Consider the following 20,616-nt stretch of genomic DNA (forward strand, 5'->3'; position numbering starts at 1 on the left):
AAACATCCCAGATAACAACATCGTTGTACACTTTACCATTTTCGAGTGTATAATTGTTCGCACAGTAGTCTGTACACTGTACTGCAAACAACGAATCTTCCTAGAATAAGACATTCAACAATCAGTTCTATGATCTATGAAGAACAATTCATGTTGTAAAGAAGAAAATATATGAGTAGAAACGAAATTCAACGTGTACTGTTTAATGATTATCCTATAATAATCTAATAATGGTGACGTGCCGGAGCAGTAATACATTTAGGTTTAACCCTCAAAAAAGGCAAGTTAAAATTGTGACTTCAAGAAGCATCGTTCCGAAAGGGCCTAACAAAATCAAAAGCCTCTTTTTTATCATTTTATCAGTGAGAGAATCAAAAGCCCGAAAACGCTCGTTTTTTTAAATTTCAAATTACAAGTTTACCGAAACTAGAGAACTGTAACTCTTTGATTTAAGAATGCGTATATTTGCTAGGAATCTAGATTTGAAGTTTTCGTTGCTTGTGATCATAACACGTAATATGGACACATAGTTATGATAGCGTCAAGTATTGTAGGAATGTATTAATTATTTTTAATATACACACTTAATTTTTCCTGCACAATCTCAGCTTTTTCGCATCTTTTGTCGATATTTCAACAGCTGAGACCTCAGTAATCCATTTTTTTTTCGCTGAGATCTCAGAAAAGTGACGTTTGAAAATATTTCACCAAAAATCTGCAAATAAATCATACTTTTCTGAGTAATCGGTTTCGAGCTTTGCTGACTACACGGCTGTTTGGGAAATTGCCGAGCAGAATTGAATGTGTAGGTTTGTTTGCAGAATACACGAATAAGAGCGATAAGAACGACTACCGAAGGGTATTGATAACCTAATGCACGGGTTTGTTAGCTATACCGGAACTTGAAATTAGATTCACAAATGCAGACACCTATTGACTAGTGGTCATCGATACTAGTCAGATAAAAGTCATATTAGAACTGATTTCCGCTCGACTATTGATTTTTACGGTGGTGTTTTCACGCCTAGATCCGCGCATACCCGGACGGATTCTGCTACTATTGACAGAAGCCTGCACCCAGTCGTCGCCGGTCTATGGACCAAATGTCATCAATTGACTTAGACTCGCGTGGAGAAATGAGACACATCTTGACTTGTGAGAACTACGCTACCACACCGTTTGACTATCTGTACATTACATTACATACTATTCTATATTGTAATATATTCTTCAAACTACAGTAGAACTTTATTGGGGACTTTGGATTGTTTTTTTTGGGTAGTGAAATCCAGCAAATGAAGTAAATTTCCAAACTATGTCAATGTGCGCGCCTGGAAAAGCAAATTTAAAGAAACTTCTCTCTGATAATAGAAGTTAGACCTTATTGAATTCTAGGTAAGATAAGAAAAATTTCTACAATTTTCTTGAAGACATGTCGTAAAGAAATGTATCGGAAGAGCAGCTCATGTTAAAAAGAAGGAAAATAAAATATTCACGGAATGTTTAGACTAATACCTACATATATTGTAAGTACAAAAACAAATAAACAGTAACATGTATTCGGAAAGTTTTTAGACTAAATTCCAGGGCATGGCTTTCGACAACTAAACATTGAATTGAAAATACTTCTTTACCCTTAAAAAAGCAAGCTAAAATCTTGACATCGAGAAACATCGCCCCTATGATTAATAGCTTCTCTTTTGTCGTCCTATCAGCGAGTTAATTGAAAGCCCGAAAATAGTGGATCATTTCTATTTCTAACTACAAATTCATTAAAGTTCGAGAATTGTTAACTTCCGCGCCTCGAACACCCCTTGTCTTTTGAAGGTTAATGATATTTCATTTAATTTATAAGCTGTCGAAAATTCATTTCGAATTAGGTTTTGAACGCTTATGAACCATACGCTAGATAAAAGCCCAACACGTGCTTGTGGGACATTAGGAGGTTTGTACCATACATCTATTCAGCCAAGCTTAAAAGATCCGGCTAAAACATGATTTCTTCAGGAGCGTTATACATTCGATGAATTGCTTCATATTTGGCAAGAATTTACTAAAATAAACGACTTTATCAACCGCTTTGGCTTTGTTTCGACGGATCAGAGGTACTGAAACACCCAACTCAGAAAAGGGCAGCGTACACCAATATTTTCGCTTCGATTTTTGATTTTCTAGTGTATTTAAGATCGCCTGATATTTGCACTTAATTCATGCAGAAATACAAACTACGATGATACAAAATGATGAATTTTTCATTAACAAAGTGTTTACGGTTAAGTGGACGGTAGCAAATAGGTATTTTTTTCGATTTTTTTGGTGCTCGCTTTCGTTTATGATAAAAACCTTGATTTTGTTCAAAAACCAGTGAACAGTTGACCTTGGAATACCAAGTTTTAGTGCCAATTTGCGTCGTGAGTTTCCAACCTTGTTTTGGTACTTGAAAGCACATTTTACTTTTCTTTGATGGCGATCGCATTAGTTTTCATTTTCCGGTTTTTTTTCCATCGTGACAATCCTTTAAAACACCGTAGCTCAATTTAGGCTCCACGAGAAATATATTCCAAAGCGACACAAATGTCTGCTTGTATAATAATGCGTCAACCGTTATCCTCAATGTGCGGAGAAAAAAGGAAGGGTTAATTCTATAAAAAGAATAACACTTCCTTAAAGCGGTTCTCAATATGGAGTTTCTCGATCGAGACGAATAAATAATGTTGAAACCACTTGAATTGAGATTGTTATTCGAAATAATCCTTTCGCATAAAGCAAAAGTATCCCATTGCTGATTATGTAGTAAAAATTGAAAGCAACCAATAGTGGGGATAATAATTCTGTAATTCCACTACAAAACAGCAAAGGAATCAGTTATGGAATTTGGTTTCGACTTCGTCTCATCAGAATCCAACACTAACTTAGTGACAAACTAAGTTAGCGCCGGACTGACGCTAGCTCCAAAAAAAACGAAAACACTATTTGTGTTTCACAGCAAATCCCTAGTCCTGCGTGATGTCCTGCAAGAAAAGGAGTTCTTATTTAGCTGTTGAGAATTAATGAAATCAAAACTTATATTTCTTATTAGTGGAGTAAAATTTAGGTCAAAACCTATTTTTCTCCATTAAAGAGAAAATTAATTAAAACTATATTTGGGCGTGAAGAGCACGAAACCTATAACTAAATTAGTTATGGAATTTGCGCTTCGACTTCGGAGGAAAGTTTTGGTGCCATTCAATTTTTCTACACTAATAAGGAAATTTGGTTGGAATTACTTTTGCACGTAAATAGCATAAAACCTATAACAAAAATAGTTGTGGAATTCGCGTTTGAACTTCGTCTCATCAGAATCCGACACCAACTTAGAGCTGGACTAAGCTAGCGCTGGATTGACGAAAACGAAAACACAAATTATATTTCTGAGCAATTCGATTCTAAGATAGCGTCGGATGTAGATAAAACAAAGTGAAAACACAAATATCGTAATCATCGCGGAAATCCATTGAAAAACTGTATTTTAGAACTATCTATGTAATCATGATTAAGAAAGGGGTATATCACAATAGATCTAAACACTGGTCGCAGTGGTTCGTCTCCAACAAAAAAAAATCTATGTAATCATGTAATGTACAAAAATTTGTGACATGTTCATATAACTCTATCGCCTCAATTATGCATCTCTTCCCTCGACTCAATAACTCAATCACTTGTTTCCGTACTGTTGTATGAACTATGTGATATCATTTCCCACAAACCTCATTCAACTCATTGAAACATTGCCAAAAAATTAAGAAGCGAAGTGCTTTTTACCTTTTTGTGTCTCTCTTTCTCAAGTTACACCCCTTTTCGATTTGCAATTTGCAATCTCCCATAGCAACTCCACTGTTCAATGGTTCAATCGCGCCCATTATTGGAACGAAATCATTTCTCATCATATCGTTAACAGCGCGACTTGATGATGCTCATAATAATCATAAAGCTCCACCAAAGCGCATATACCTAAGCTATTCCGCCGAACAAAAGCCACTCATTACTAATCAATTTCGTCAAAACATCAGCCCAGCCCCAATTGGATGGCACGTATAGTTTGGCTGGCTTATTATGATTCCCATTATCGTTGCTGCCGACAGAGTATGAATAATGGAAAACGAGCCTATCAGCGTCATTCGAGCCTCAGCAAATTTTGTGACATAATCCCATGCGCATCGGACGCCGCGCACGGTGCAGGAGATTATGTCGGCTGTCGTTGAACATGTAGGGGGACGGTTTGTTGCACGGCAATTTTGTAGGTCGATGCGCATCCGTTGCTTTCCTTCAGTGATCGGAAATAGTGATCTGAATTTTGATGTAACTTTGTCTGGAAATTAGTCTGAGTAGTTTATGAAGGTAAACAATGAAACAAGATAAAAGTTGACCAGTTAAGTGATTTGCATTCCTCACTAGCAAACCTAACAAATTATGCCTCTATAGCGATCGGCCGTCATTCTACACATCTTCCGACTCGGACGTGCCATTATCGTAAACAGGTTTAGTTTTACATACATACATGAGAATCGGATCCCGCAGGCAAGCAGCTCATCTCGCTTTCGCTCTTCGACTTTTCCCGTCAGGACGGAAGCCCCACTCGCGGTGGGTGTTTGCTATAATAGCTTGGACTACTTTGCCCCACTAGACTGGTTTGTATTTCTAATCCAAATAACTAGCTCCAATCAAGCATAACTTCACCGCTCGGTTGCACTCCGCGTCCCCGGATCGTTGATTTGCGAACCTCGTCGCTTTGGGTGCCTCTTGTTTTCCAAACCAAACTAATTTATATGCGCCCCGGTCAGAAAACGGGAATTTCTTCGTCTCGACGACCGACGACGACGACGGATGATCCCAAAACCTTGTTGGGGTTTTGCTTTCCTTCATCAACTGCTGCTGGCGGTGCGGCGGGAAGTGTTTGCGGTTACAAAATAGGGGTTAGCAGCGCGGCCAGTAGGAGCAGAGGTTTTGCGATGGCTGCGACTAAGCGCCATTCCGTCCCATTGAAATGTGAACAACGAGTGCGAACCTGAACCTGGGACATGAAAGGAAGAAATAACATGAACAGAGAATCCATACAGATTACCGGTTTGAGCTTCAACAAATATTTTGCGCGCTTTTTGTGATTTTGTTTTAGCTTTGTTGTTTTCATCCGTTTCGCTTCGAAGGACGAATACATACGGATTCGAGTCGGCAAATCTAAATAAAAATATTTCATACGATGTACCCTCGTCCCACAATCTTTCTTAGTTGACAAAACCCTGATCCAGTGATGACGTAGACGCAGGCAGCCGGCTCTTTGTTTGGGTATTGGTATTTGCACCGGTTCAAAACTATTACCTTTTCACGCCCCCATAATTATGATAGGTAAAAGTATTTATTACTGTTATTTACTAGAAACTCTTGGCATTTCAGAACACATCTAGTGATCAGGTTGCGTTTGCTTCACCCGCGGAACATTCTCATCTGTCCAACCGTCACACATGATCACAGTAAGCTTCCCGTTAAAATGTCATCGGAGACTTGTTTGCATTCAAAGTACCTAATCATTATTACCATCATTCTCAATCGTCCCCTCCATCACACACCTGCTGAGGAGTTGGTGGCGATGAAAGATCACATCATAATCACGCAAAACTTGCTTTCTGACCACTTTGTTGTATGCCACCAAGCTGCCTTTTCACTACCATCGGGATCGATGTGTGTTCTGACTTCTGCAATCACTTCTCGGTCCACTCTATATGGAAATGTGTTGGTATCTACTAAAAGACATGTGTAGAAAAATACTCCGACGAACGGTCGTAAATATTCCAATTCAAACATAAATCAGGCGTCTTTATTGGTCGCGGGGTGTCGCAAGGAGTATGGATTTCGCTAAATGGTATGCAAATAGTGTCTCGAAGCTAGTTTTTGCTTGTTCGTTTGTTTGTTTGTACACATTTGGTCGAACATAACGATAGCCAGTGATTGAAACTTCTCTTTCAGAATCGTTCTCTTGTTTGAGAGCGTATGGCAGATCACAGACAACTGCGCTGTGACTTTTTAAATAAACCAAAATGAGTTTTCTGTATGCAATTAAGGTCAAATAAGATTGATTGTTTGTGTGTGTACAAATTTTCTTCAACTAAGTTTTGGCAGATTTAATTAACAAGTTCTTCAATATTTTATATTAAATCGGTACTGAGTTTTTCTGGGCAAAGTCGATATTTTGCATATTTATTGTTTTATGTATATTTACATTGTATTCTAACAACTATATTTCTCTTTAAATTTCAGGTAAATCTCCCAAAAATTATGATGGAATGGTTATAATTCATTCGACAGTGAAGTGCGGTTGTTGTGATAGTCGTTTAATCAAAAACGGATGTAAGAGGAACTAACTTCGAAGAAGTGTCTCAAAAGATAAGTAATTATTTATGGTGCTAGGAATAAGAAATGCTCTATTCTTTTATTTCTCCATAAAACAGCGATTATTTTTGTAACGCGATAACAGATTATTTCAGCATTATTGATAAAACCTAACACCCTGGAGAAGAACAGGGTGAAAGTTTCGCCAAGTGTTGTGTGTGACGGATTCCACTTCTCCATACTTTCATATGAATCTTGTAATATAATCCGTGCTAGTGCGAGGTGCTAAATCGTGCAGGTAAATTTCCGTCATTGTCCATATCTTGGTTTTGACGTTTTCATATTGGCCGTCGTGTTGAATGTTGTTTCTGGATTTCTGGATTTATTTATTTATTTATTGGAGCAGGGAAAACCCCTCTTGAGATGAGAAAACATAAGCACTCTTTCTCAAATGGGCGCAAAACCTCCTCGTCTTTTCGTACCAACAGATATAACATAATCCAAATGATACATAATTACTTATAGCTATATAAATTACATCCTAAAATAACACATCTCATCTAATATTATAATAACAATAAGCGTTACGAACTATATATTAAACTACGGGTCATGTTTTAAAATAACACTGTATAGACGTCTAAGGGAAACACGGGACAAGTTAAAGTCAAACGACGTGTAACATTGGTTGAAAATTTTGCACATGCTTGCCATCGGTTCGTTGAACCCATAATTTGTTCTAGCAATGGGTGTAATGAGATAAGAGTAGGCCGGGAGCGTCCTGCGTCTAATGTTAATGTTGAGTTGGCTAAGGAGGCTGGAACAGTCTATATTGTCCAAAAGTAAGTCGGTTATGAACATTGCTTTTGAGATGTTGCGCCGATCGCTGAGTGTTTCAAGACTAATCAAGTTGCAATGTTGCTCATAACTCGGGAGATCTATTGGATCTCTCCAAGGCAACCGACGCAGAGCGAAGCGAACAAATTTACGTTGTAGTGCCTCAATGCGCTGCACTCCATTTTGGTAAAAAGGCGACCAAACGACTGCCGAATACTCCAGTAACGAGCGAACAAGGGCGCCTACGCCTACGCCTTCAAACAATGGATGTTTTTAAATGATTTAGTCATCCGGAATATAAAGCCGAGCTGTTTGGATGCCTTGGACACGATTTATGATATGTGATCATAGAACGACAGTTTACTATCTAGCATGACCCCGAGATCTTTGATGCAGGTCTCCCGTTTTAAGTTAGATCCTAGCAGCGAATAATGATATATGATAGGGTTGCGTTTACGAGTGAAAGTGATAGTATAGCACTTTGATGCGTTCAGCACCATGTTGTTCAATTGACACCAATTGGCGAAGATATCGAGCTGCTGTTGCAGAAACTGGGCATCACTGTAGATATAATTTAAAATAATCGGCGTAGGAAAGCTTTAAGCATTTCAAAGAGAGATTGACGTCATTGATGTAAATTGGAAATAGGAGAGGTCCAATGTGACTTCCTTGTGGTACACCAGAGGTAACGGTTATTGTTTCAGAGATACTATCTCCTATTTTCACTGACATTTCGCGACCAACAAGATACGAGTTTAGCCAGCCGAGGAATATTCCGTGTTGTTCTTCGCTACAAAGCTTTCTGTCTCGACTAAGGAGTTGAACGTTATTAGTACTACATTTCTCGTATGATGCAGTTGTACGTGTAACACTTCTGTAAGCACAAATTCCATTTTTACCAGAGGCGACGCGTGGTTCCACTGTAAACCTGTTCAATACCACAAAATCTCTCAAAATCGATGATTCTAACATCGAACGAATAGTACCAACGAAAGATGTTCGGCGGACGGGTTTTTCTGGTCGCAGGAGTTGAGCAAAACAAATTTGTTGTCAAAACCCATCGGTGAATTATCAAACAAGCATCTTGTGGAATACCTAATTCAAGAGAGTCCCACACAAAAAAGCAAAAAATATTACACCTGTATAGGCAACCACTTATTTCGTATTGAAAAAGATTTCTCAACTTAAATTTCAACAATCATATCTAAAGGCATTATTGTATAGTCATAAGTCATGTTATGATTCGAATTAACCTCCAATGTAGAATCTTATTTTTTACACCGAGAATTATTCCTTCTTCTGTATAAGATAGGTTGAAACATTTATTAACCTGTTTAAAATCATCTATTAATTCTACCAAACAGGAGAGAAATTTAAAGGTTCCATATGCAATTCCAAAGAAAGAGACTTTTAACATTATTGCAATAGAACGCGAAGCGATGCGAATGAAATCCATTATGTCCATTTTACATTTTCAGTCGACATGTTTTCAATGTGTAAATGCAAAGAACAAACAATTTCTACGAAGCAGAAAGATGGTTACTTTCGTTGAACCAACCAAATCCATACGTGCTTATAACTAATCTGTCCCAAGGGCAGAAACATCTGGTTAGACTACCCAGGAAAACAAGCGTATGGCACAACTGCGAAGCGTGTTGGAAAATTAAAAAGCGCTCTCGTTTCGCACACAGAACTCTAACGAGCAACGATTTTCAAAGTTATGCGGTTTTTTATGCGAATTTTCAAAGTTATGCGATTCTTTTTATGCAGCTTCCTTTTAATTTCTAGGGCATCACCTGAAGCGACTTTTATCGAAAGATAGATCCTCGTGAATGCACATGCTTAAACAAAAGACATAAAATGTTCATATTTTTATTTTAGGTTATAAATTACTAGTCTTTGGGTTAAGGATATGAGAGCATTCTTGATGCAGTGAAAATAAAAACAGAAAATGACTGAATACCTTTTTACCTTTCTCATAATAAAACTTATGCAATCGGTCGGAATTTCGAATTTTTAACCGAGGCCCGCAGAGTCGAATCTCTTATACCATTCGACTCAGTTCGGCGAGATCGGAAAAAAAGTCTCTGAGCGTGTATTTTTTTTTACTTGGTGATAAAGCTTTTACGCCGACCCAGAACACGTTCAGTAGTTAGACCATACTACCGATTTCGTCCATCGTGTGCCAGAGCGAGGGACTCTGAACAGAGAAGATAACTCTGAACCCTATTCCTCTAAACTCCACCAAGAAGTCCGACATTTGGCTGATACCCCGGATTCCATTTGAAATGACTACTTTGGGGGGAGCCGTTCTAATGCACTTCACTTGATTCCAGGTCTAGCTGGTCGTGCTAGATTTCGCTTGTCTCGTAACCGCCATATCAGTCCTGCACGGCATGATATTCTACATGCCTTCCTCTCTACGTTGACCAGTTGGATGCCGTGGTCGATCTGGCGATTCCGGTTGGACCAGGGTCTGTCGCGTTCGGTGCTACTCGGCGCCCCGATGATTCAAGCCAGCGATTCGCTACGAACTACTCGGAATAGTCCCCGACGGTGGATTTTTCCTACTCCGACGAAGAGTTCCGAAATCGATACTACCCGGGCAGTTGCCGAGGTCAGCTACTTCCCGATCTATTCGAACTAGTCCCCGACGGTGGGCTTAGTCTACTCCTACGGAGAAATTTTCCGACGTTGAAATTTCTCTCGAAATCGTTATCTCGATGCTGGTCGGTTAGGTGCCGAGGTCAGTCTTGCGATTCCGGGGAGTCACGGTTCCGACAGCATAAGTCATTAAGTGACTTTACGCTTGTCTGGACATGCCGCAGACTCAGGTGATTCACATTTAATGCCTAAAGATCCTGACTCCTGCGTTGAAGAAGAAAAAGAGTTAAATAGCCGGGAAACTCTAAGCTTGCTCATATGACCCTACTCCACGCTTTTCTCAAAACTTTCTTACTTCAAATCCTTGCTCTTCCTTGAGTACTATGGCTCTTAATATTGAAAAATATTTCACACCTTATGTGTTTTTATGCGGATTTTCAAAGTTATGTGGTTTTATTTTATGCGGATTTTCAAAGGTATGCGGTTTTTTAAGCGGATTTTCAAAGTTGTGGTTTTTTTTTATGCAGATTTTTTTATGCGGTGCGTATCCCCCGCATAAAAAAACTTCAGTGTATTGAAAATAATTTGAATCATGACCTTGATTTACAAAATAAAGCTGACATTGATACGGCATTACAAAATTTAAGTAATTCTATAGTTGATGCTAGAAATTTATCAGTACCAACAGCACAGAAAATATTTAATACTGCTATTATTGACGACGATCTCAACTTCTGATTCGCTTGAAGAATGTTCGAAGACGTCAATATCAACGTTCTCGTGAATCTGCTATGAAATGTATCTATCAGGATCTACAAAAAGAAATTAAGCATAGATACACACTCTTAAGAAATGAAAATTTCGCGAAAGAGGTTGAACAAATCAAGCCAAATTCTAAACCTTTCTGGAAACTTTCTAAGATTCTTAAGAAACCTCAGAAATCAATTCCAGCTTTGAAGGAAGGTGACCACATACTTCTTACAAACGAAGAAAAAGCTCAAAAACTTGCTCAGCAGTTTGAAAGCGTCCATAATTTTAATCTCAACGTTGTGAATCCTATTGAAACCGAAGTCTTACAAAAATATTAAAACGTTTCAAATCAAGTATTGTCTCTAGACGATATTGTTGAAACAAACTATCAAATCCATCATGAAAAAGTTAAAAAATATGAAAGCTCCAGGTTATGATGGAATTTTCAACATTCTTCTTAAAAACCTTCCCGAAATCATCATGAGATACTTGGTCAAAATATTCAACAAATGTTTTGAATTAGCATACTTCCCTGAAAAATGGAAAAATGTCAAGATTATTCCTATTTTGAAGCCAGATAAAAACCCAGCAGAAGCTTCTAGCTATCGACCAATTAGTTTACTCTCTTCTATTAGTAAATTATTTGAAAAAATCATCCTAACTAGAATGATGTCACATATCAATGAGAATTCTTTTTTTTTCTTCCTGAGCAGTTTGGATTTCGTATTGGACATTCAACTACTCATCAACTTCAGTCTGCTTTCTACTTCTGCCGCAGTCAGACGTACAATCGAGCCAAGTGAACAACAGGCCTCTCGATCTAGTGTGCATTGTCTCGAGAACAAAGGAAATATCGGATTATTCTTGTCATCATGAGTAAAGTTGACGAAAAAGCGCTACTCCGACCCAACGCTGCGGTCGTTGACTTTAAATTTTGTTTAAAACGACCGAGTTTTAGTGAAGTGGAATACCTTCTGAAGGTAAAAATGCAACTTAGGCTTGCGGAAGTCTTGTACCTTCAGTATCATCATCTTCGCAATGTAGTGTTAATATCATTCAACACGTTAGCACAAGCCGAGCGTTTCGTTTTGAAGAACAACTTAAAACACGTGGTTGAAAGTGACAACGTTGGAATTAAGATTCCCGTATACATTGAGAATGATTATATTGATGTAAGGTTATATGACCTATCACCTCGTACCCCTCCTGAGCCAATTGCAAAATGCATGTCGCAATACGGAGAAGTAGAATCCGTTACACCTGATACTTGGAGAAACTTCTTCCCGGGTACTCCTAACGGCGTTTTTGTAGTGAGGATGCGGGTTGAAAGGCCTATACCCTCCTACTTGGCAATAAAACTCAATACTCACGGAACTACAATTATGCAAACTACGCTATGCACCCATGAGGGGCAAACGCCTACGTGCAAGTATTGTAATCAGACAGCTCATCATGGACAACCTTGCGCGGAAGATGCAGAGGAAAATGCATCTCAACCGATTGCCAACTCATCTACGGCAAACCAACCTAAAACAGAGTTTTCAATACCAATGCCTGAACCACAAACGGTGGCCAATTTTGTGGCAGCTGTTCAGGCCATAATGACAACCGCAAAAGAATCATCAAGTACTCCAAAAGCAACTGTAAGCAACATCGGCAACGAATGCAGTAACAATGACGACGGATTTACAATGGTCAACAATAAGTGCAAGAAGCAAGGGAGAACATCTGATCCCGGACACCAAGCCAGCTTCGACCGGGACGTGAAAAACAAGAGAGAATTGAATGACCCCCCTGACGCTGTTTGCCAGCTGACCTCGCGAAAAAAGGTCTCCGCTCGCAATAAAAAGTTGCGCGCACGAGATCCAATTAATTAATTCTTGTTGTTGTTTTCTTATTTTTATTTTTACATGTATTGTAAACGTATAAAAGATCCACGGCTCCGTTAAGCTACCGCTATGAGCCGTGTCAAGTAAACGAATTAAATAAAAAAAAAATACTCATCAACTTGTGAGAGTAACTGACATGATAAAGGCAAATATCTCAGAGGGCTATTCCACTGGAGTTGCTCTTCTAGACATCGAAAAAGCTTTCGGCAGTGTTTGGCATAAAGGATTAATTGCCAAAATGTGGGATTTCAATTTTCCAATTTACATAATAAAGATAATTAAAAATTATCTTGCTAACCGTACCCTACAGGTTACTTATCAGAATTGTAAATCTAATAAGCTACCTGTTAAAGCAGGCGTCCCTCAAGGATCAAGTGTCGCACCAATCCTATACAATATTTTTACCTCGGATCTTCCAAATCTACCTACAGGCTGTAAATAGTCACTTTTCTTAGATGATACTAGCATCTCAGCCACTGGTAGGAGTCTTCGTATTATCTGCAGTCGACTGCAACGAAGCTTGAATATTTTCAATGATTACCTGAAAATAGAAAATTTCCACTAATGCTGCAAAAACACAATTGATTGTGTTTCCGCATAAGCCAAGAGCTTCTTCTCTTAAACCAAATAATAACCATATTATTAAATTTAATGGTCTGAATTTAACGTGGTCAGATCAAGTTAAATACTTGGGTTTGATTTACGATAAAAAACTCACTTTTAGGGATCACACTGAAGGAATCCAAACAAAATGTAACAAATATATAAAATGTTTATATCCTCTTATAAACAGGAATTCTAGGCTCTGCCTAAAGAACAAACTATTAATTTATAAACAAATGTTTAGACCGGCAATGCTATATGCAGTGCCAATCTGGGCAAGTTGTTGTGCTACTAGGAAGAAAGCACTTCAAAGGATTCAGAATAAAATTCTGAAAATGATTTTGAAGCGTCCTCCCTGGTTTAGCACAAATGAGTTGCACAGACTCGCAAACATAGAAACATTAGAAATTATGACGAACAGTATTATAAGCAACTTCCGACAAAAGTCGTTGCAATCTTCAATTGCAACGATTAGCTCTCTTTATAGTTTATAATTTAGTTTATAAGATTTGTTTAGCTCCTTATTCACAAGACAAGTAGGTTTTAAACATCCTACTGAAAAATAAAAATACTTAACTACGAAAGCATATCATATCTTAATAATAATTAACTGAATCATGTAAACAATAGGGATGAAAAGTCACCACTTGTGGCTGAACACCCAATATACTAAATTAGAAATGTAATGCAAAAAAAAATAATATAATCGAATAGAATATAATTTAAAAAAATAAAAAAAGGAAAACTATGTAAGTGTAATATCGCTGGGAGCAAAAATGTGTTCACCCCATGTAACCATTTGTGACCACAATCGCGCATGACTGGTAGCCAGATCAACTTGGTTACTGTTCCAAAGCCCAGTAACCTGCAGTCTGTATGCACATGATAGTGCTTCTTGTTTGAGGTGTACGTGTAATGGTTTGATATTTAGAAGGACCTCAAGGGTAGCAGTCGGAGTCGTGGTGAAAGCACCAGTCAGCGCCATGAACACCATTCTTTGCAGGTGATTTAGCTTAGACTGGACCGTCATCACCTCTGCCACCCCACAAGGCATCCGTATGACAGTATTGGACGTACAATTGTCGTGTAAATCTAATACATGTATTTAGGTCTTTCCAAAAGTTCATCTGCACTGCTTGAAGGCCATGCACGCTTTCTTGACTCTGAACTCAATAAGAGCAGAACAGTTCAGTTTGGAATCCTATATAAGTCCAACGTATTTCACTAGATCTGCACACAGTAGCTCAGAATCAAAGAACTGCAGTTGTTATTCGCTTCTTCATGAAAAGAAGCATAGAAGTTTTGTTTGGGTTAATTGATAATTTAACTTGTCGACACCATTGTTCGACAGCTCCTAATGCTTGTTGCATTAAGTCAAAGATTGTTCCGTTGCATACTCCAGTAAATAGTATTTGATAATCGTCAGCACATCCGTAGGTTGGAAATCCAAGCTCATTGAGTTTCTTCAGCAAGCCGTTGGCAGCCAGGTTCCATAACAAAGATGACAGAACGCCACCCTGAGGACAACCGCGTATACTCAACTTCCCTTTCTCTGCCTATCTTAGTGACGAGCAAAGAATGCGGTTACTAAGCATTGCGTTTATCTATCCCGAGATACATACCCCTTGACCGCACGTCGCTTCCAGAATAGACTGGAAGGACACATTGCCAAAAGCACCTTCAATATCTAGGAATTTACCTAAGCTAGATTGCTTGAGCGGGAAGGCCTTCTCAATGCCGTAAACAACATCGTGAAGCAGAGTGACCGTGGACTTCCCACACTGTTCAACTAAACTAACGTTCCTGATGTGATGATCGATTATCCGTTCCAAAGCTTTTAGAAGGAAACAACTTAGGCTGAAAGGCCTAAAACTCTTGGCTTCGTCGTAGCTTGAGCGCCCCCCTCCCCTTTGGAAATAAATCTAACAGTTATTTCTCGTCATGTTTTCGGGATATATCGGGTAGCAAGACTGGAAAGCATAATCTTTCATCAAGACATGTGTGAGAATATCAAATCCCTTTTACAGTAGCACGGGAAAGATTGCATCTTTAAAGAGTTAACGTCCCTCCTCTCCCCCAAATCATCCACGTGGAATATGCATGGTACATAAGGGAATTTTAACTTAGAAAGGCAAACAATGCAACTTTACCGTGAAGCTTCTGAAAATCAGTAATTTCGTTGATTTTGTAAATTCTGCGTGTTTAGAAATTGCATACCAAACTGGACCTTAAATCAAATTAATTAATCGTTCAGTTCGTAATACGAGCTTGTCGACCAGATCAATTGAATGAATTATTGTCCTGGGAATATATCGTGAACTCATTCACAAATTAAAGTTCATGTGGTGCGGTTTTATTATTGTACTATTTATTTTGTAATCTGTTCATTAACTGATTCATTATAGCGATAGTGATTGAAAAGTACAAGAAAGGGGTTATTCAAAAAATTCTTGTCGTCGAGACTGACCTAGTTGTTATAAAATTGTTGACGACAAGCATATAAAACGAAGACAAAAAATTATGTTTGTGGACAACCATTTGCATGTTCACGATTTCTTTGTCTGTCCATTGCTTACTACGACGAAGATAAGTAAAAAGCGGGTGAACCTCGACTGATTTTTTTTGACGAACCGTCATTCTGTCAACTGATCAAACGAGCAGACGTTTTGAATATTTTAATTTTCGAATATTTTTCCAATTTACTAATTGACATTACAAATTGTTTGGTCCGTTTATCTGTGCCATCGTTTATAAGTCTTCCCTCTCTCGTGTAGCTGACGGGTGCGCTTGTTTAGCCAGCGTTTCTCCTTCTCCGAATCGAATCCTTCCGTGCTCCCTTCAAGCGACAGATTCAGCGTGCTGACTTCTTGCAGGTCCACTAATTTGTTGTTGTTGAGTAGGTATCCACTGCACTGATAAAAGTCCCCATGCAGTCGCGAGCTCCAGTCCTAGAGCGAGGTAAGTTAGCAACGCACGTAAAACTCTCTCACACTCATCGGTTACGAAGCACGCATGGAACGATGAAGCCTATACTTCTCCGTGCTCTCTCTTGATATGAAATTTAACGCAGCCCAGCCAGGCGCAGTGGAGACGATTCGATGGCGTTGGGTCGGGCTCCACCACAAACCGCGAGAGCCTTGACCGTTCAGTCTTCTTTTTTGCATTGGATCAGACGGTTTGGCTGCTTCGGGAGTGTACCGTTTTCGAACGTGCGCGCGCATGACCCAGGCGATTATCGATACCGGAGCGGATTTATGGGATCGAAATTGCGGTCTGCCACAACGCTGGGCTCAATTATCGGTAGTGAATTCAACGGAATCGGATTAATCACGGTCGGTTCGTGGAAACCCATTTGATAAGGATTGAATGTTTGTAGCGGAGAGTGTTGTAAAGTTGTTTTGGTGTGATCCTAAATGGCCTAAATGGACTCCTTTTCCAGTGAAGTCGAAAAGGTGCAAACTGAGAAGAAACTTTCCTCCTTAGTGTGAGTGTTTGTATGATACTATTTTCGAGTACAGTTGACCGTGAAACTTCTCCGGCCAAATAAAGTTTTTTTTTGTGTGTGACAATAAGTCTTTGTTGTGAAATTGACCGCCGAGCGGACGAGTTTTAATTTGCAGCAGTTCGAACAGACATGAAGTCACCCCGATCTCCAATTTCACCTGGCTTCGTTTGAACTTGCATCGGATACCGGGTCGCTCTTCGCCATGGTTGAAATCGCAAAAGTGCACCCAGTACTTGGTACGTGCTTCTACTACGCGATGCTCGTAGTTGCAAAGTGTGCTATGGTTAAGTGGCTATTGTAACCTAAAAATGTTCGACCGAAACGGCGGCCGGGGCGGCATCTTCGTGTGATAATAATCATAATAACGCAGCTGCAATTCGTGTATTTGTGTGTGACCTGATAGTAATTATTTTTGAAGTGTTGCTCAAGAAATAGCGATTGATTGGTGAAGTCGATGGAGCCAAATTAAATTACACAATCGAAAGGATAGAAGAAACAGCAGCAGCAGTGAAGAGTGGTTTAGCAAACACGCCGAACTAGCCACCTTACAAGGAATACCGGATCGTTAAGCTCGCTGCGACGACACTCTCCAAATTGGGGACAGTCTGAGTCGAATTTCGGACAGCCATCCCGACTCAGGTAGGTTTGATGGTTGGTTTTAAATGGGCGACCGACGCGATGTCGAAAAACTTTCTTGCCCGCGATTTCGTGGGTTGATAACAATTAGCGAATTAAAAGACTGGTTAGGTGGTGAACTGGAACCGGTTATTTTTTCGCGAACATGATCTGGGTTTTGACCTTCAGGCAGCTTTTATTTATTTTTTTTTGTTATGTTCGGATGCTGAGGAGAGAAGATTTTCCCGATGGCGATGATCTGGTTGCTTTTGAATTTGCAAAACAAATGCAAATTTGTTGCGAATTTCCAAGTGGAAGTTGTTTGCTGGTTTGGTTTATTTAACAACTTTTCAATAATTAAGTCGTGGATCAGTAAGTTGCTGTTGAAACTGATTCCTCTGGGAGTTATGGTATTAAGCTATTTGTGGCTTCCTAGAGTTGGGGATCTGAACAATTAATTAAACAATGTATACCAATTATTGTATACAGGATATTGGCCATCATTTGAAAAACTAGCTTAAAGAATCGCAATCAGTTGAAAGATTTTTAATAGAAAATTTATATCCGAATAGAAATAAAAATAAAGCCAAAATTAGTACTTAGCAGATAATGTGAAAGATTAAAAAACTGCTCAATTTTCAAATTTGTGTGGAAAACACATTGCTGATGATTCCTATCTAACAAAGCACTGTTTTTCTGCTTGTCAGAACACCATCCTTTTCCTTACTGTTTTTATTTTTAATTTCATTAGTGCATGAGTGTGTATTTCTATATGACATTCAATTAGGGACTGGGAGCTATGAAAGGTATGAGTATTACGGCTATAAATAATCCTTCCGTATCTTTCAGTCCCTTGCTAATTGGATGTCGTTAGAGCTTTTAAAATGAAAAAATAGACTTATTGGTATTAATACCTTGAGTCATGGATTTGCGTTACGATATTGGGCGATTGACCAAACGGTTATAGCTCCAATGAACAATTAGTGTTTCGACTTCGTCTCAACAGTAACTGGCAGATCGACTTGCTCATCAGATAGATATTAGACCCAAAACGCATAGCCTGCTTGTGTTCATGAGCAAACAACTGGTCACGGAAAATTTCTTGCATGAATCATTGATTGGTTCTATCTGAAATAACCGTGACTATATATAACTTTTGTTTCTTCAGAAAAATTCTTTGAAACCAATATTTCTTACAGCTGTATTGAAGATACCAGGTTTCTCAATAAGTTAAGCTAGAGGAATAAAATTATTTTCTCGCTTTTAGGCGCGTTCATCACTTAACTTTTTATGCCTGAACATGTTTATTTTAAATCAAGATTTTCTACAAAGTGCTTGGCTCATGGTTACAAAGGTCTCGAGGGTTGAGAAAAGATCAAAAAAAAATCTACACGTACCATCCATCAAATCTCAACCGTTACAAAAAACTTGTCTGTAAATAACTTGTTTGTCTTAAAATACCATTACTAAGAAAGTGCACTTTGAGTTTTACATCTCTTTGTTCCATTGGAAAAATAAGCAAATGTCCTACTAAATAAAGCCACAAATCTTTCAGTTAATAGAAATAAGTAATGTTTAAGTGGCAAAGTAGTCAAAATTTGCTTTTGATGAATTTTTTTTTTAATTTTTTCGACATATTGAATTATGAACATAGCAATAACTTGTTACCTGCGCCATTTAGAGCAACTTACTTACCTTTTTTATTCAATTCTTTTATTTGAAAAGGCACGTTTGCGTTAGCTTAAAGGTGCCAATTTTGTTTTGTTTTACATTTTAAATTACTTAAAACTAGGGGATTATTTCTTATATATCTACACAAGGGGGTAATATGATTTTCGTAAGATTAGGGGGGTCATTTAGTTTTTTGGCAATACGGTTTGACATTTTAATCAGTGAGATTATTGGAGCAAATAACGTTTAACTAAGAGGTACAATTTTTATGACTATCTTAAAAGTAGGAATAACTAGAGGGCATGATTGAATTTTGTAAAGATTCGTAATTAGAGTTATTTTTAGTGGGTAGTAGAGTTGGGCATTTTCAACGAGATTATATAATATAATAGTTTTAGAAGAGACAGGAAGAGCTAAGTGCTTCGGGAAGATATTTGGGGGGGTAGGAGTGTTACTTCGGAGTATAAGAGTCAGGGGAGGAGGGTAGACAAAGATGGCAGGGAAAAAAATATTTCAGTTTCAGGCATCGGGAGATCGACGGATGGATTACAAACTCGGGTGGCCTTCATCAGGAAGAATCATGTACTGGGATGCCGGGTGGCCCTCCTCAAGATGGCAGGGGTTTCTCTAGACTATTTCGTAGTACGGCTCAGATGTGGATCGGCTACATTTCGAGATAAGCGTGTGATGTTCGTGCTGTTGGTCCCGTGTTTGTTGGCTCATTCGATAGAGATGCTTTGATACAGGTGGAAGAGGGTTCTGAGAATGATATGGAAAATAAGAAGGAACGGTTAGATTTGTATATTGATGGTTTTCACAACGGTGTATAGAGGGACATATAGAGCGCATCTCGAACCGGGACGTTGGTTGGTCTTCCTCGGGCCCGCAGGGTATCCATTAGCCGAGACCTGGCGGAACTGTACTCGGTGCACGCCCAGACAATGTGCTCGATGTCTTGATAGCCGTCGCCACAAGCGCAGATACCACTATCCACGAGCCCAATACGCCGGAGATGTGCATCAAGCGTGTAATGGTTTGCCATGAGTCGGGACATCACACGAATGAAGTCACGACGCACATCCATCCCCTTGAACCAAGGTTTCGTCGATACCTTAGGGATTATCGAATGTAGCCACCTTCCTAGCTCCCCACTGCTCCACGAAGTTTGCCAACTTTCGAGGGTTCTCTGATGAGTAATACTGAAAAATTCGTGGAAGCAAATTGGTCTTTCATAAACGTTACCTTCTAGGGCACCCACCTTAGCTAAGGAGTCCGCCTTCTCATTGCCCAGAATGGAGCAATGAGAAGGGACCCACACCAAGGTAATCTGGAAAGAGTTGTCAGATAAAGCACTCAGTAGCTCCCGTATTTTCCCCAAAAAATACGAGGAGTGCTTTCCATGTTTCATCGAGCGAATAGCGTCAATGGAACTAATGTTTCAATGACTCCAAGGGTATACTGAATGACAGCTAGTTCTGCGGCGTAAACTGAAGCAGGGTCACTGAGTTTGTAGGAGGCGGTGAACTTTTGATTGAAAATACCGAAGCCAGTGGACCCTTCGAGGTTTGATCCGTCAGTATAAAACATCTTAGAACAGTCGACTTCTCGGAATTTATTATAAAAAATATTTGGAACCACTTGTGGGCGTATGTGGTCCGGAATTCCACTAATCTCATCTTTCATGGATGTGTCGAAGAAAACAGTAGATTCAGAAGTATTTATGAAATGCACACGGTTGGGATTGTAAGAAGAAGGGTTAATATTCTGCGCCATGTAGTC

General features: G+C 39.0%; 1 protein-coding gene across 2 annotated transcripts in view; it reads left to right on the forward strand.

Moving 5' to 3' along the window:
* Positions 1–20,616, forward strand: part of LOC131693855 (uncharacterized) — a 293,967-nt gene that overhangs the window by 76,921 nt on the left and 196,430 nt on the right. Inside the window, exon 1 of one of the 2 annotated variants that reach the window (XM_058982075.1) lies at positions 16,194–17,190. The exons of the other annotated variant lie outside the window; for it this stretch is intronic. The gene's annotated coding sequence lies outside the window, so the exon portion shown is untranslated. Of the gene's footprint in view, positions 1–16,193; positions 17,191–20,616 lie in introns of those variants that run through there. 2 annotated transcript variants of the gene reach the window in all.

This window comes from Topomyia yanbarensis, chromosome 3 (genome assembly GCF_030247195.1).
Source record: "Topomyia yanbarensis strain Yona2022 chromosome 3, ASM3024719v1, whole genome shotgun sequence".
Taxonomy (NCBI): Eukaryota; Metazoa; Arthropoda; class Insecta; order Diptera; family Culicidae; genus Topomyia; species Topomyia yanbarensis.